This window comes from Aegilops tauschii, chromosome 6 (genome assembly GCF_002575655.3).
Source record: "Aegilops tauschii subsp. strangulata cultivar AL8/78 chromosome 6, Aet v6.0, whole genome shotgun sequence".
NCBI classification, from domain to species: Eukaryota; Viridiplantae; Streptophyta; class Magnoliopsida; order Poales; family Poaceae; genus Aegilops; species Aegilops tauschii.
The window spans coordinates 398,260-416,432 of record NC_053040.3 but is presented as its reverse complement, the minus strand read 5'-3'; the positions used below and the strand labels follow the sequence as shown (position 1 = coordinate 416,432).

At 43.7% G+C, this 18,173-nt stretch overlaps 1 long non-coding RNA gene across 1 annotated transcript; it reads left to right on the top strand.

Annotated features, from left to right (window-relative positions):
• The first annotated feature begins 8,431 nt into the window (after nucleotides 1–8,431).
• On the top strand, nucleotides 8,432–12,999 carry LOC109751378 (uncharacterized). The gene is made up of 3 exons (XR_012186933.1): nucleotides 8,432–10,455; nucleotides 11,921–12,754; nucleotides 12,865–12,999. It is a non-coding gene; the product is annotated as an uncharacterized lncRNA (long non-coding RNA).
• The last annotated feature ends 5,174 nt before the right edge of the window (nucleotides 13,000–18,173 follow it).

Here is an 18,173-nt window from a genome sequence, read left to right as displayed (position 1 = left end):
ACCTTACTTGTGTTGATAGTTGTTAGAGATACGACACGCAATCAAACACGATGAAGAACGAAAACAAGTAAGGGACACGAAGGGGAAAAAACCACGGTCGCCAGCTAGCCAAACTTCACTATATCGGGGGACGCTAGAAATGTCCGAGATTTACAACTGATCAACTTATCCCATTCGGTGGCTTGTACAAGAGGTATATATAACACAGGTGACCTAGGTCAATACTGATCCGACGACGGGCCTCGCTCCGCTCGCTCATCAGAAGTTAGCCTTCTTCTTTATACTTGAATTTGGAGCATAACATAACAATAGTGGTGACATCGTCCAGGAGATTGCATTCCAAAGCCAAGGCTGCATTCATCCCTGGTCATGTATAGTTAAATTTTTTTCTATCATGGACCACTAATTAAGAAAACACAATTCAAATATTCAGCACATAGTAGTAAAAATTAATATAACTCCAATTGAATTTGTACAGTCAGATTTCTGGTCAAGAGATTTGAACTGGATCGAACCACGTGCTCAACAGAGAGAATATTTCCCATTGACTAGTCTAGGGACAGATGAACCTATTTTGATTGGATTGGCTAGGACCAACTACAACTTGGTGGCATTATATATTCAATAATCTGTCAAAGCATCGCAAACAATAAAAAAAATTATTTGCAAAGGACATGATAGCTCAAAAAATACTCCCTCCGTCCCAAAATTCTTGTCTTAAATTTGTCTAAATACGGATGAATCAAGTCACGTTTTAGTATTAGATACATCCGTATCTAGATAAATCTAAGACAAGAATTTTGGGGCAGAGGGAGTAATTGCGAAGCAAATGTACCATTCCAGGCAAAGTCACTTATTTGCATCAATAATAATGCAGCAGCTATAAAACTACTGAATAAAAACAAACACGCTCATGACAAGTTGTGCATATACCTACGGCCTACCTGTCGCTTCCTAGATGATGTAAACGCATGTTCAAACTAGTAGCTAGTTTATGCAGGTGCATGCATGTATACGAGAACGGGAATCGAACGGCTCTCACAATGTGCCTTCAATATTAGACGAGGCACGTGGATAGGCTTCAAACGGGAGACGCTTGGTCCCAGCCACAGAAAGGTTTTGAGATTTGGAAGAGGGGCAGTGTATATGAATCTGCATTGAACTGTAATTCGAGATAAAGCGGCAACCAATGTGGGCATTACATGATATTTCTGTCCACGGGAGGAACACACCAATTGACTCCTCAAATTTCCTCGCACATAATACTGTAGTAAAATGAGTGGTTTCCTCGGTCTCCCGCCCGCTTCGTCACCGGTCCGCCTCGTCTCCGGGCCTTAGGGCCATGGCGGTGCTGTGGATCTCGTCCCTTGCCGTCGGGAAGGTTCTGTCGTTAGATGTTTCTTTAAATTTTGTTTGGGTTTGTGTCCTGCTCAGGAAGACGAGAGGGCGGCAGCTTTCTGAAGATGGACTAAGGTTCTCCCCGCCTAGTCCCCATTCCGGTGTGTCTCCGGTGTATTTATTATTGGTGGATTTGCTCAAATCTTGTCGTAGTTCGTCGACATTTGTGCATCTTCAGATTTGATCCCTCCGATCTATGCTACTCTTCAACGGTAGCGGTTGCGGTTCTGGTGCGCACTTCTCTCTGTATATGTTCATGACGATCTTCTGTACTTAATGGTTTCTTTCATTTGCTTACTAGCTACCGTGTCGAGTCCTCTCTATACGTATAGTACGTAGCATCAACCAAGCACGGAGATAAGAGAGGACACTTCTTTCTATTAGCTAGCTAACACAATATATGAAACCCCTAAATTAACCCTACAAAACTCCCACCCAAACCCCCCTTTCAAAAAAAACCTTAGCCCCTCAACTGCTGACGCGTGGACGCCTTTTGGTCCCTGTTGGTGCTACCAACAGGGACAAAAGGCCCCCCTGCCTGGGCAAGCCGCAGCGGCCACGTGGAGCCACATCTGTCCCGGTTGGCATAAGAACAGGGACTAATGGTACTAGGCTTTAGTACTGACCCTTTAGTCCCGGTTCGGAAACCGGGACAAATGGGCCTTTTTCTACTAGTGTGCGCTGGTCCTATGGGGTCTTAGCACGACGACTTCCCGACTGTCTATGACAACAAGGTTTGTGTGGCTCCAGCGAGGGAGGGGCGATAACGGTGCCGCGACTTCGGCTCGCTTCAATGCTTGGAGTCGTCGCGTGGTGGCCTACGGATTTGAATGTAATTTTTATAATTTTTAGTGTTTGTTGTACTACCCTGATGGAAGATGAATAGGTTGGAAGTTTTCCGTAAATGGAAGATGAATAGGCAAATGAATGGTTGGGTCCACTTCTCGTTTTTATAGGTCTGATTCCATGAGTCAATACAGAAGTGGAAGGAGAAAATAAGGTAAGATGTCTAATTAATCCTCATACACATTCACCTGGTAGTGTTTACCACAGACGAGAAGAAAGGGTCAGCACTAGTATCTCAAAAGACCGTAGCACAGAGTGTTCTCTTGCCACATGCTGAACAGTGGTGTTTGCTCAAGAAATAACTGACGAAACTGAACTAACTGAAGGTTCTGAAGAAACTGTCTAAACAGAACCTTGATGAGCATAACACCTGTCAAATTTGACCACATCTCTAGAAATATTACATCACTAGCTAGATGACTCACCTAGTCACATATCGACGTTTTTTGAATTAGTTCAATCGCCATCCACATCCCAGGAGCACGATCTACATCCGAGGAGGAGGTCTTCAAAAGTATTGCTGGGTGCATGGAACCGTTGGGCATTGGTTTTAGGAAGTTTCTAGAACCTTTTGTGTGCAGGACAGCGAGTACTTCAAATTTGACAGATCCAAGAAAATGACTACTCCAACGAGGATGCCGGGTGGCAAGGACATTGATGTCTCATACTGCTCGGTGGCTGTGGTATGGCTTTGCAGCTAGCTTCCGGTCATAAACTGCGGTCTCTGTTGAACAGCACATAGGCTTCGGAAGCTTAGCACAAACTAGAACGCTAGAACCAAGTTGTTTCTCTTAACCCTTCCTCTTCTTTAGCCGTAGTTTTTGTTGGCTCCGCCTTCTCGCACTGCCGCTTCTTCTTCCTTTTGGTGTTGCTTCTCACAACACACACCCAAAAAAATGGAGACACAGATGTTTGGTGCCGTACGTGCTGCCTCACACAGCCGCCGGCTTCTTCTTTCTTTCTCTATTCCTTTGTTCTCAAAAACAAACATGAGTTACAATGTTTATATAGCACATGCGCACGTACGCAATCGTTCAGCCGCTACACTCGGCCACCACTGGCACGAACGCACGGCCTCCCAACCTACTAACCAACCACGTACTAACTAATCAGAGAATCTCTCCATGATCGACAAGACCAAGCCGGCTATGTAGCTAACTAACTTATGCATTTTACAGATCAAGGAATTTATCCTGAAACAGAAATCATTCTACAGCACCATGATCAACAGAGGAGTTGTACCATATGCATCGGCACTATTCCTTCAATCTGGGAACACGACCTTACCTGGCCTAGAGGATGCTGCCAATTGCTCGGTGGATCTGGATAGCAGGAGCCGCCTAGCTTCATGGAGACGGTCAAGAGGGGTTTGCCCATTCGTTGAGAGGTAGCCGCCATGGCCATTGGAGGCCGGCTGGCCGCCGACAAAGACGTACGGAGGAACAAGTGATGTGTCATGTTCAACTCAAAAAAAGGTGATGTGTGATGTGAGGTTTACACTTCCAGGACTAGAATACGCCTTGATTGCTCGGTCACGGTCCCATGAAATGCGTTTGTGGTGGGTTTAGAGCAGAGCGTTGCTTTTGGATTCTATTGAAAGCTCACGAGCAAGTTCAGCAGCACTCCTTGGATGGAGATCGAGATGAGAATTGCACTGGGAGTCGGAGTAAAAGGGGACAAACCCAGGTCCCAGCTGACCGTGAAAATGGACACAAATAACCCTTCTTGGAGACATCAGCACCAAATGAACCCCCTAAACACATAGACGTATCAGATCTGCCCTTCTACAAAATACATCACCCCGACCGTACACAGCGCATTAAATTGGGCCGGCCCATCAGCGAACGATCTCTATAGTGGTCTTCTAGTGAAAGAGTGAAAAATCCTATAAATAGTAGCATGCAGAAGGAATCAAACCAGGACCTCCCAAAAACACACAAACAAGCAGTACCACTAAGAATAGCCAGCTATCTTAACTAATGAACAGCACCGAGATTTAAGAACTTCAGCAGCGACATAATTCAACATTTTTCTGGAAATTTAAACATGACTTTTTTAAACACAAACAATTTTCAAAATTGTAAACAAAAAAATGCAAACAAATTTTCTAAACGTGGAACACATTTTTAAATTCCGAAAAAAATATTTTGTAATTCCGAATTTCTTTTGAAAACACAAAACATTTTTGAAACTCTAAGCTTTTTTTTAAAACACGACCATTTTTTGATATTTTTGGACTTTTTTGAGAAATACGAATGAAAAGTAAATATGATGATTTCTTTTTGAACTTTGTGATTTTTAAAATGAAAAAAAAGAAAAGATTCATGAACATTCTTAAACATCTAGAGGTTCCCAAAACTGGCATCTACAGAGGCAACGGACAAATTAAAGTTGGCTCGCCCATATTCACTCGTATCGATTGGGTATGTGCGAAACAACGACTGTTTGACGGGATCGATGTTGTTGCCTAGTTAGGCCAATGCCAATGCATTTTTTCCTTTTTTTCTTTTTTTGATAATTTATTTTCCCCTTTTCGAACTTTATTTATGTTTTTTGAAGAAATTTGTTCGGAATACGTTAGAATGTTCTTGTTTTCAAATATTTTTGGAATTTTCAAAATATTCTGAAATTTCAAAAAACTTTCACGTTTTCAAATATTTTGTTCACATATTTAAGAAATGTTTGTGCTTCAAGAAAAATTTAATAATTTTTAAAATTAGTATCCTGTTTCCATTTTTTATTCAATTTTTTTATCAATTGTTGGAAATTCCTACCAATTTTGGAAAAGGTGTTTAAACTTGTCAAAGTTTCGTAAACAATTTGAAAATTTTAAATTGTTGAAAAATTTCAAGAAATGATTAGTGCAAACCAAAATGTTCTTGTTGATTGATAATGATAGAAGTTACCATTAACAAAAGCATTCAAATTAGGAAAAACTATATGCTCACGAATGCACTGGTCTGGTCTAGTCTAGCACACTCCTCTCAACTAGTGGATTTTTGGATTATGGATATATGACCCCAACTTCTTTCAGCAGCCTGACACAGAAATATGAGGTATCCTTGCCAGGTTTGAAGTACTGCCGACATTGTATGCATGGTGTGACACGTCTGACCATTTATCGGCCATTTTTTCACCAAGAAAACTACAGAAAAAACAAAATTTGCCGGAAACTCAAACAACTTGGCATAGTTCCTTGAATTGGCCATATAAACTCATGGAATAAATTTGAATCATGTGACGGATGCCGGAAAATAAATCTGGTCTCAAACAGACCCTTCTCGCCTACCCGAACACTCTCCATTGAATACGGTTTATTTTTTGACGTGCATAGAAATGAACTAACTTTTGCCAGTAGGAAGGCATCCCCATGGTAGGCACTCATGCCAGGTTTGAATTAATTTCTACCCGTATGCAAGTTCCGTCACATCGAACCATTTATTGACCATGGTGCTTTGAATTGGTCATACAAGGCCAAGAACAAAAACAGACTCTCAAACAGACCATTTTGGCCTACTCGAACTCCCTCCAATGAACATGGTCTATTTTTTACATGCATGAACTGACCCCAACATTTGCAAGTAGGTGGACATGCCCATGGTATTAATCTATGCGAGTTTGAACGAATTTTCACACTGTATGCAATCTGCGTCACGTCCGGCCATTTATCGGCCATTTATCGTCACAGACTTGAGAAAAATGCAAGAATTGTTGAAAACTGAAACACATTGGCGTGGTGTCTTGAATTGGTCATACAATACCAAAGAAAAATTGTAGCCCTTTTAGAGACATTGAGAAACCAAGTGCTCCCAAATGGACCCTTCTGGCCTACTCAAACACCGTCTGTTGAACACGTTCTATTTTTGACATGTGTGAAATGAACCCATGTTTTGAAAGAAGGTGGTCAAACCCATGGTACGCATTCATGTTAGGTTTGAATGAATTCCGATACCGTATGCAAGTTGCGTAATGTCCGTCCATTTATTGGGCATTTTTCACCGAGAAAACTCAAGAAAATGCAAGAATTCTCAAAAATATAAACATCTTGGCAGGTGCCTTGAATTGATCATATTGGCTCATGTTTACCATGCTCGGGCGCCGTGGTGGACGATGGCCATTGGAGATGGAGAGGATGCCAAGGGATAGGAGATGTACAAGGGTCAACGCCACAAAATTAGAACATATGACCTTTTGGGTGCGGGTGTGCAAAAAGTTGTCACGACGGAGTAGTCAATCTCCCACCCCGTGCAAGTCAAAGCTGACGCAACATGGATAGGACTACGGGCGACACACTTGGCAAACTGCTAGGACCCATATATGCATCTTCATATGAAGGAAATATGCCCTAGAGGCAATAAAAAAGTTGTTATTTATATTTACATATATCATGATAAATGTTTATTATTCATGCTAGAATTGTATTAACCGGAAACTTGATACATGTGTGAATTCATAGACAAAACATTGTGTCCCTAGTATGCCTCTACTTGACTAGCTCGTTAATCAAAGATGGTTAAGTTTTCTGACCATAGACATGTGTTGTCATTTGATGAACGGAATCACATCCTTAGGAGAATGACGTGATGGACAAGACCCATCCGTTAGCTTAGCATAATGATCATTAAGTTTTATTGCTATTGCTTTCTTCATGACTTATATTTATTCCTTTGATTATTAAATTACGCAACTCCCGAATACCGGAGGAACACCTTTTGTGCTATCAAACGTCACAACGTAACTGGGTGATTATAAAGATGCTCTACAGGTGTCTCCGAAGGTGTTTATTCGGTTGGCATAGATCGAGATTAGCATTGGTCACTCCGAGTATCGGAGAGGTATCTCTGGGCATTCTTGGTAATGCACATCATATAAGCATCATATAAGTTTTGCAAGTAATGTGACTAATGAGTTATTTACGGGATCATGCATTACAGAACGAGTAAAGAGACTTGCTAGTAACGAGATTGAACTAGGTATGAAGATACCTACGATCGAACGGGCAAGTAACATATCAATGACAATGGGAATAACGTATGTTGTCATTACGGTTTGACCGATAAAGATCTTCGTAGAATATGTAGGAACAAATATGACACTACTAGGAAAACCCTTACTAGTATCGCTGTTTTTTTTGCTATTAGTAGCGCTGGCAGACACGCTATTGCTACGGCGCTACAGCTATTTTTTAGCAGTAGCGCTTGTTTGTCCCAGTGCTACTGGTAACCAAAGCAGTTGTAGCGCTCTTCCCTCCAGCGCTACTGATACTTATCTGCGACGCGTGTAGCTAGCCAGCGCTACTGTTATTTGAGTGCTACTGGTAAACTTTACCCCCACGCCACTGCTAACTTTTGTAGTTTTTTTTTTTTGCGTTTTGGCTCTGTACACATTTAAACAGATCCACAATTTATACAATAACATGCATATTCATTGAAAATCAAGTGAGTCATCGATGAGCCAAAGTTTTTAGAAGTCTCGACATGTCTCAAGTATATCATCATCATCAATCATGATCGAACAAATGTCTTGATGGAAATCGCATTACAAGTTATTAGAAGTTCCCAATAAATGCAACTACATGGTCACATACTCATGTTTCATCATCTATGTAGACTATGATATGACCGCATAGAAGATAAGAGCGATCACCATGATAAAAAGCGATATTATGTAGTAGTTTTTGCGGCGCTGGTTCTGAAACCCGTGTTGCGCTATGAATCTCAAGTAACTAGCTTCGGCTTCCACTCTGCTATCATACCCTTTCTGGCTTCCGCCCGGGAAGCCAGACACTTGGGCCTGACACTATGGCCACTCATCGTACACACCCGGAACATGCCCTACATACACGGCATACCACTTCCTCGCCATCATTCATCTATATACCTGTCAGAGATGCACACACACACACACAGATATATATATCATGAAGCGAATTCAACGAAATAGTTATGAAATAGAAGCAACATATATAGTAAACATAGTTAACAAATTTCATCGTACCGAAAGTAATTAACTAGAGCGCGACACCATTTACATATGATAGTTTCGTCGTACTGAGACATTCGAAGTTTTGTCATACAGAAAGTCACAAGTAACTAAACAGACACATTGTTTTTAAGCAAGTGCACTCTTCCCATCTGTCCATATCCGGGAGGATGGACCCAAGCTTAGTGAAAGGTGTCATTGTAGGAGATATGCCCTAGAGGCAGTAATAACAGTTATTTTGTATCTCCAAGTTTGTAATGAATGTTTATGATCCATGCTATAACTGCAATGATTCTCGAGTCTACAATATCCACGAGGCTCGGAGGGAACTCATATGCACGTGTGGTATAATAAACGGTAAAACATATTCCTAGTCTTGCCTCTAATACTAGCTCAAGTATTGCATGATGATCCTGTTTCCTGATCATGGGCATGACTATGCCGGCAATTTTGAGGGCACAAGTTTGGTAGAACGCTTGTGTTGAATCAACCCGGATTGATGTTGTGCTATGAGATACCTTCGTCACAAGTTTATGGTTAATATCATTGAGATAGTTAATGTTTGCATAATTCCTTAGACCATGAGAGTATCAAGTTCCTTCGTGCTTGCTTCGTGAACTTTGGGGTTTGTTAAACGTCATCCGTAACTGGGTGGCTATTACGGCAGCTTTCGGGTTCACGGAAAAGTATAGGAAGTAACAAGATAGCTCAAGATTGGGATTTGCTCCTCCGACGATGGAGAGATATACTCGGGCCCTCTCGGTGTAACGGTATCCATCATCGTCTGGCCAGACACATTGTGATTTGATCACTGGAATGTCGGAACACGGAAACGAGAAAAGAGAACAAAACCGGTAACGAGGTAACTTGCATGGTGGACAAATTGTTCGTCCATGGGCATGCAATAAATCTCACCTCGGGTGTTTGTGACATATCGCGAAGCAACAGGAATAGCTCACTGCAACTGGAGGTTCACTCGAATATTCATTCGTGTGGGTATAGGGGTCAATATGGGTGTCCACGGCTCCGATGTTGATCATTGATCGGAAGGGGTTCCAGGTCATGTCTATACTTCACCGAACCTATAGGGTCACACGCTTAAGGGTCATCTATCTGTTGAATACTAGACAGGGAGTCTGAGAGAAAATCACCGAAAAAGTTTCGGACACCGAAAAGTTTCGGACAGCGGAATCGTACCGCAGAGAGAGGTCATCGGATAAGTTTCGATGATACCGAAAAGTTGTTTCGGGATACACCATTAAGTCAAATTGGTTTCGGCACATGCCTGATAATTCTTGGAGGATGCCAGAATCATTCTGGAAGCTTTTTGGAATTTTCTGAGATAAAAACCGGAAATGTTCCGGAGCTGCCGGAGCCACTTCAGATGCGTTTCGCAGATGAAAATCACTAAAACCGGAATTGTTTCGGAACGCGTTGAAAAACATTTTAGTGGGTACTGGAAATGTTCTTAGCCCACATAAATATTTTCAGTTCGATCAGACGCTGAAAAATGTCGTCGTGAATAGTGAAAATCAGCTTTATGGTTACTTTATGGAAAGCCACCTTTTGGGGCTTTGCTCCAAAAGATCTTGGGGATGACATGGATGGATAGGACCCATTTTTTGGGCCCCTCATGGGGGTGTGGCCGGCCACATGGGGTATCCCCCCTTGGGGACCCTTTTGTTCATTGGTTTCACTTCTAGGTCCTTGTGGAAGGACTTCATTCATGTGCATTTTGGGTTTTTGTGTGAAACTACCCTACCCCTTGGGATTTCCTATAAATAGAGGTGGAGGGGCAGCCCTCCACACTCATCCCTTGCTCTCATACACATGCCATGCATTATCTGGCTTCTTCTCTCCCTCCCACGAAAAGAGTTTCGTAGAGCCGTAAGGCTGTCTGGGTTCCGGCAGGAACTAGTTCTGGACGGCGAAGCCCTGCCGGATAGCTGACACCGTATGTGTGCAACCCCGTAGAGAGATTTTAGTTTCGATCTTTTGCCCGAGGGGCTGTTCGAGTGTCCTCCCGAAGGGCTGTCCGAGTCTCCGTCCGAGTTTCGAGGGTCCTCCCGAAGGGCTGTCCGCGACATTGTCCGGGGGACTGTCCGACCGCCTCCCGAAGGGCTGTCCGGAGAGGGAGTACATCCTCGCGGTTGGGAGGTTGTAAATCCTAGCTGCGGGGATCTGCACCGACGATCTACACCGACTCTTCTTCCGCTGCGCTTCGAGTCGGTACGGATCAGATCAAACCTTGTATGCAGTCTCCATAGTGGTCCTGGGCGTGCTCGCTATACCGAAAATTTTCGTTTTCTGTCGCGTTCCCCTACAGTGGCATCAAGAGCCGTGCTATGCGTAGATGCAGGTTACGATCTAGAATACATGGAGATGTATGGGTATTGCATAATATAATTTTGGAGTAGATGAGATCTATTGCTGAAAATTATTTATGCGGGTGACAGATGAAATCTGTTACCCGACGTTCTTGTTGCTTCCCTAGAATTTGCGTTTGCTCAATCTCGAGACAGCATGGTGGAATTTGACAAAGTTCTGGCAATCCGTGATCCTGATTGATCATGGAAGTGCTATCAGTTCTTTGGGTTCTGCCATAGTCAAAAGAAAGATGAAATTCGCAGATGAAAGGGCATTGCAGATATGATCTGCACGGGGGTCATGCGTATGACGAAGTTTAGTATGGGGCTCGAGATTTAATTATTTCGTGTTTCATACACCCCGAGATGTTAATCTAGCAACTTGAATAATCATACTTGATGATAAAACGTTGGTAGCTGCGGTTTTAGTCAAAACCTTAGAAGCCACGTAAAATAAAATTTTGCATAAACCGATTAGAGGCGTCTAACTTGGTTTTGCAGGATGTGCATGTGATGTGGTATAGCAATGCTCATATTCAATTTGATTATGTATGAGATGACTATATGATGTAACTAACATGACCTGCGTGTCATGATTCTGCATGATGGCTGGAGCCATATGATTGCACTTTAATGACCTGCGTGTCAACCTTAAGTAATGCACTTATTTTATTAGCTATAGAGATAGCAATATTATCTGGTGCATCGACAAGGTGGTGGCAATCTTCGCGAAGGTGAACACCGACGCAAATGCCGAAGACGAAGAATTGAAAGACTTCTCCGTCAGAAAGGGCTATACCATATCATGCTAATTATGAATTGCCTGAGATGTTTATCCCCTATGATGCACCCTTCTTGATTGCGCGGTAGTCGCTTTTATTAGGGTGATCTCTCACTTAAAAATATCAAGTAGATAGTGTTCTCCCAAGTGTAGCACCGTCACGGCACCTATCTTTTCGGGGTGCGCCGTGTCACACGGGTACGAACGATTAGAGAAGTGTGAGGCGGGTGAGTTGAGACCTCGCAGCGAGATCACTTGGTTGTCTTGACGTTCAGGCATGACCGTCATGAGCTCGGAACACACGCATCGAAAGATGAACAAGAGTCACATAGTGATGTGATTGGCAAGTTGGCCTACCGGTTAAGATTTTCGTCATCAGTGGTGTTACACCAATGGCGAACAATCAAGACACGGATCTTGAATCACTCACAATCAATTTTGAGAGATATTGATTTGAGTGGGAGTGCATTTTAGAATAAAATGTTTATTCACTAGTGCAAATTTCATTATAAACAAAGTCTAAGTGAAACTTGTGTCTTCGTTGTAGATCAAATGGCTCGCAACACCGCGTTCAACTTAGGCCCGATGTTAGAGAAAGAGAAGTTAGCTACGACTGGAAACAACTATGCGGACTGGGTCCGTAACCTGAGGATTGTCCTCAGGAGCGCTAAGAAATTGTACGTGCTTGAAACTGCTCTTCCAGCTAAACCGGCGGCAGATGCACCGGTAGATGAAAAAAATGTCTGGGCCACTAAGGATGATGATCACAACTTAGTGCAGTGCCTCATGCTAGCTTGCATGAGTCCAGGGCTTCAAAAACGTTTTGAATTCCATAAAGCCCGTGATATGATCCGGGAATTGGATGCTCTGTACAAGGAAACCGCAAAGTCTGAACGATATGATATCATGAAGGCTTTGATGGATTGAAAGATGGCTGAGGGTAGTTCAGTTGGCGAACACGTGGTCAAAATGATTGGCTATTCTGAAAGGCTTAAAGCCCTAGAATTTCCACTTCCACCTGGCCATATGATGGACATGTTGCTTTCTTCACTCCCCCCGTCTTACGACGGTTTTGTCATGAACTACAACATGACAGGGATGGAGAAGACGCCTGAAGAAGTGCTCGCCATGCTGAAAACTACAGAAGGAGGACTGCGGAAAAATCGCAAGCAAGTGTTGCTTGTGAATAAAACCGCCAGTTTCAAAAAGAAGAAAGGCAAGCCAAAGAAGGGCAAGGGCACCGGTAAGACCGGCTCCCAAAGCAACTCTAAGGGCGGAGCCAAGAATGAAACTGAGTGCTTCTACTGCAAGGGCACAGGACACTGGAAGAGAAACTGCAAGAAGTATCTGGAAGATAAGAAGACCGGGAAAACCGGAAAAGGTATAATTGTTATACAAGTTAACGTCATTGACGTTTTGCTTGCTAGCGAAAACTCTAAGTCTTGGGTATTTGATACCGGATCGGTTGCTCACATTTGCAACTCGATACAGGGACTTCAGAAGGTGCGCAAGCTAGCAAAGAATGAAGTCGTGATGCGCGTCGGGAACGGCGCTGGGATCGCCGCTCAAGCCGTCGGCATTATGCCTCTACGTCTCCCTTCAGGATTTATCTTAGAACTAAGTAACTGTTATTTTTTTCCACTGTTGTGTAGAAACATTATCTCCGGATCATGTTTGGTACACGATGGGTATTCGTACAAGTCTGAGAACAATGGTTGTTCACTTTATTGTAAGGATATGTTTTATGGATTTGCACCCATTCTTGGGGGCCTTTTCATACTAAATCTTGAATGTGGAAATGATGTCTTTAACATGAATGCTAAACGCCTTAAGAAGGCTGATACCACCACCACTTTCATGTGGCACTGTCGCCTTGGCCACATCGGTAAGAAACGCATGCAAAGACTCCATAAAGATGGAGTTTTACCGTCCCTTGATTTTGAATCATTTGACACATGTGAAGCTTGCCTGATGGGGAAAATGACCAAGACGCCGTTCACGGGTCATCCTGAACGGGCGGGTGAATTATTGGAAATAATACATAGTGATGTATGTGGTCCAATGAACACAGGCGCACGGGGTGGATATTTTTACTTCGTGACTTTTACTGATGATTTGAGTAGGTATGGCTATATCTACTTAATGAAGCATAAATCGGAAACCTTTGAAAAGTTCAAAGAATTTCAGAATGAGGTAGAAAATCATCGTAACAAAAAGATTAAGTTTCTGCGGTCTGATCGCGGAGGCGAATATCTTAGTCATGAGTTTGGCCAACATCTGAGTGATCGTGGAATCATTTCACAGCTTACGCCTCCCGGAACTCCACAGAGAAATGGAGTATCGGAACGACGTAACCGAACCTTGTTGGACATGGTAAGGTCAATGATGTCTCTTACAAATCTTCCAATATCTTTTTGGGGTCATGCACTACTTACTGCTGCTCACACACTAAACAAAGCACCGTCTAAATCTGTTGAGACGACGCCACATGAGATGTGGCACGGGAAGAAACCCGACCTGTCGTTTTTCAAAATTTGGGGTTGTGAAGCTTATGTAAAGCGTTTACAGCCAAGCAAACTTGATCCCAGATCAGACAAATGTTACTTTGTAGGTTATCCCAAGGAGACAGTTGGGTATTCTTTCTACCACGCCTCCGAGAACAAAGTGTTTGTTGCAAAACATGGAGTCTTTCTTGAGAAAGAGTTTCTCACTAAAGAAGTGATTGGGAGGACAGTACAACTCAATGAGATTAGTGAATCTTCGGCAACCGTTGATATGGCTAAGGAACCGGAAGAAATTCCGCTAATTATCCCTACAACCGAGCCGGAAGTTGTCGCATGTGATGCGGAGACTTCAGACAATGTTGTAACTGAACCGCGCAGATCAGGTAGGGCTATCCAGCCACCTGAGTGGTTTCATAACGAAATCTTCATTCTTGAAGACGATGAACCTGCGCACTACAAGGAAGCGATGGCGGGGCCCAGCTCAAAAGAATGGCACAAAGCCATGAGATCCGAAATGGAATCCATGTACGAAAACCAAGTTTGGAACTTGGAAGAACTTCCAGAAGGCGTAAAGCCCATTGGTTGTAAATGGATTTTCAAAAGAAAGACGGACGCGGATGGTAACATTACTATCCACAAAGCTAGACTTGTCGCGAAAGGGTTCACACAAGTTCCAGGAGTGGACTACGACGAGACTTTCTCGCCAGTAGCTATGCTTAGGTCTGTTCGGATATTGCTAGCAATTGCTGCTTATTTCGACTATGAAATATGGCAGATGGATGTCAAAACGGCTTTCCTAAATGGAAACCTCAAAGAGGATGTATACATGATACAGCCAGAAGGTTTTGTCATTCATGAGGATGCTGGAAAGGTATGCAAACTTCAGAAAGCCATTTATGGTCTGAAGCAAGCATCAAGGAGCTGGAACATTCGTTTTGATGAAGTGGTCAAAGAGTTTGGCTTCATCAGGAATGACGAAGAATCTTGTGTTTACAAGAAGTTTAGTGGGAGCGCAAAAGCATTTCTAATCTTGTATGTGGATGACATATTGTTGATTGGAAATGACGTGAATTTTCTTAGCGAAATAAAAGACTCATTGAAGAAAAGTTTTTCAATGAAAGACTTAGGCGAAGCGGCATATGTATTAGGCATCAGGATCTATAGAGATAGATCAAAACGCCTGATAGCGCTTAGCCAAAGCACGTACATTGACAAGGTGTTGAAAAGGTTCAACATGGAGAACTCCAAGAAAGGCCTACTCCCCATGTCACCTGGCACAGTGCTTTGCAAGAATCAGAGTCCTCGGACTCTGGATGAGCGAGTAAAAATGAATGATGTTCCATATGCCTCGGCAGTTGGTTCTATTATGTATGCCATGCTATGTACAAGACCAGATGTTTCCTATGCGCTAAGTGTTAGCAGCCGGTACCAAAGTGATCCAGGGTTGGAACACTGGGCCGCAGTCAAGGGTATTCTTAAGTACCTCAGAAGGACCAAGGATTTACTCCTTGTGTACGGAGGTGATGAAGAGCTCATTGTAAGTGGTTACACTGATGCAGGCTTCATGACTGACCCAGATGACTTCAAATCTCAATCAGGCTACGTTTTCATATTGAACGGCGGCGCAGTTGATTGGAAAAGTTCCAAACAAAAGACTGTGGCGGATTCTACGACGGAGGCGGAATATGTTGCTGCTTCAGAAGCCTCCAAGGAGGCGGTATGGATCAAACAATTTCTTGAAGACCTTGGTGTGGTTCCTAGTGCCCAGGACCCGGTGGAGATCTATTGTGATAATAGTGGCGCCGTGGCTCAGGCAAGGGAGCCAAGTTCGCACCATAAGACAAGACATATTCAACGCAAATATAAACTCATTCGACATCATGTCGAAGAGGGTTTAGTGAAAGTACGCAAAGTTCACACGGATCTGAACGTGTCAGACCCGATGACAAAGCCTCTACCACGAGCAAAACATGAGCAGCACCGGATAGCCATTGGTGTTAGGGAAGCCATGTAACTGGATTATGACTCTAGTGCAAGTGGGAGTCTGTAGGAGATATGCCCTAGAGGCAGTAATAACAGTTATTTTGTATCTCCAAGTTTGTAATGAATGTTTATGATCCATGCTATAACTGCAATGATTCTCGAGTCTACAATATCCACGAGGCTCGGAGGGAACTCATATGCACGTGTGGTATAATAAACGGTAAAACATATTCCTAGTCTTGCCTCTAATACTAGCTCAAGTATTGCATGATGATCCTGTTTCCTGATCATGGGCATGACTATGCCGGCAATTTTGAGGGCACAAGTTTGGTAGAACGCTTGTGTTGAATCAACCCGGATTGATGTTGTGCTATGAGATACCTTCGTCACAAGTTTATGGTTAATATCATTGAGATAGTTAATGTTTGCATAATTCCTTAGACCATGAGAGTATCAAGTTCCTTCGTGCTTGCTTCGTGAACTTTGGGGTTTGTTAAACGTCATCCGTAACTGGGTGGCTATTACGGCAGCTTTCGGGTTCACGGAAAAGTATAGGAAGTAACAAGATAGCTCAAGATTGGGATTTGCTCCTCCGACGATGGAGAGATATACTCGGGCCCTCTCGGTGTAACGGTATCCATCATCGTCTGGCCAGACACATTGTGATTTGATCACTGGAATGTCGGAACACGGAAACGAGAAAAGAGAACAAAACCGGTAACGAGGTAACTTGCATGGTGGACAAATTGTTCGTCCATGGGCATGCAATAAATCTCACCTCGGGTGTTTGTGACATATCGCGAAGCAACAGGAATAGCTCACTGCAACTGGAGGTTCACTCGAATATTCATTCGTGTGGGTATAGGGGTCAATATGGGTGTCCACGGCTCCGATGTTGATCATTGATCGGAAGGGGTTCCAGGTCATGTCTATACTTCACCGAACCTATAGGGTCACACGCTTAAGGGTCATCTATCTGTTGAATACTAGACAGGGAGTCTGAGAGAAAATCACCGAAAAAGTTTCGGACACCGAAAAGTTTCGGACAGCGGAATCGTACCGCAGAGAGAGGTCATCGGATAAGTTTCGATGATACCGAAAAGTTGTTTCGGGATACACCATTAAGTCAAATTGGTTTCGGCACATGCCTGATAATTCTTGGAGGATGCCAGAATCATTCTGGAAGCTTTTTGGAATTTTCTGAGATAAAAACCGGAAATGTTCCGGAGCTGCCGGAGCCACTTCAGATGCGTTTCGCAGATGAAAATCACTAAAACCGGAATTGTTTCGGAACGCGTTGAAAAACATTTTAGTGGGTACTGGAAATGTTCTTAGCCCACATAAATATTTTCAGTTCGATCAGACGCTGAAAAATGTCGTCGTGAATAGTGAAAATCAGCTTTATGGTTACTTTATGGAAAGCCACCTTTTGGGGCTTTGCTCCAAAAGATCTTGGGGATGACATGGATGGATAGGACCCATTTTTTGGGCCCCTCATGGGGGTGTGGCCGGCCACATGGGGTATCCCCCCTTGGGGACCCTTTTGTTCATTGGTTTCACTTCTAGGTCCTTGTGGAAGGACTTCATTCATGTGCATTTTGGGTTTTTGTGTGAAACTACCCTACCCCTTGGGATTTCCTATAAATAGAGGTGGAGGGGCAGCCCTCCACACTCATCCCTTGCTCTCATACACATGCCATGCATTATCTGGCTTCTTCTCTCCCTCCCACGAAAAGAGTTTCGTAGAGCCGTAAGGCTGTCTGGGTTCCGGCAGGAACTAGTTCTGGACGGCGAAGCCCTGCCGGATAGCTGACACCGTATGTGTGCAACCCCGTAGAGAGATTTTAGTTTCGATCTTTTGCCCGAGGGGCTGTTCGAGTGTCCTCCCGAAGGGCTGTCCGAGTCTCCGTCCGAGTTTCGAGGGTCCTCCCGAAGGGCTGTCCGCGACATTGTCCGGGGGACTGTCCGACCGCCTCCCGAAGGGCTGTCCGGAGAGGGAGTACATCCTCGCGGTTGGGAGGTTGTAAATCCTAGCTGCGGGGATCTGCACCGACGATCTACACCGACTCTTCTTCCGCTGCGCTTCGAGTCGGTACGGATCAGATCAAACCTTGTATGCAGTCTCCATAGTGGTCCTGGGCGTGCTCGCTATACCGAAAATTTTCGTTTTCTGTCGCGTTCCCCTACAGTCATGTCCTGACGCTGTAGGGCAATGCGGGTTCGGACGTCAGCTCGCGATATTGGGCCGCCGTAGAACATCCCATTCTCTTCGAGGACATCTTTCATGATGATGGACGCAATTTCCTGCTGGAT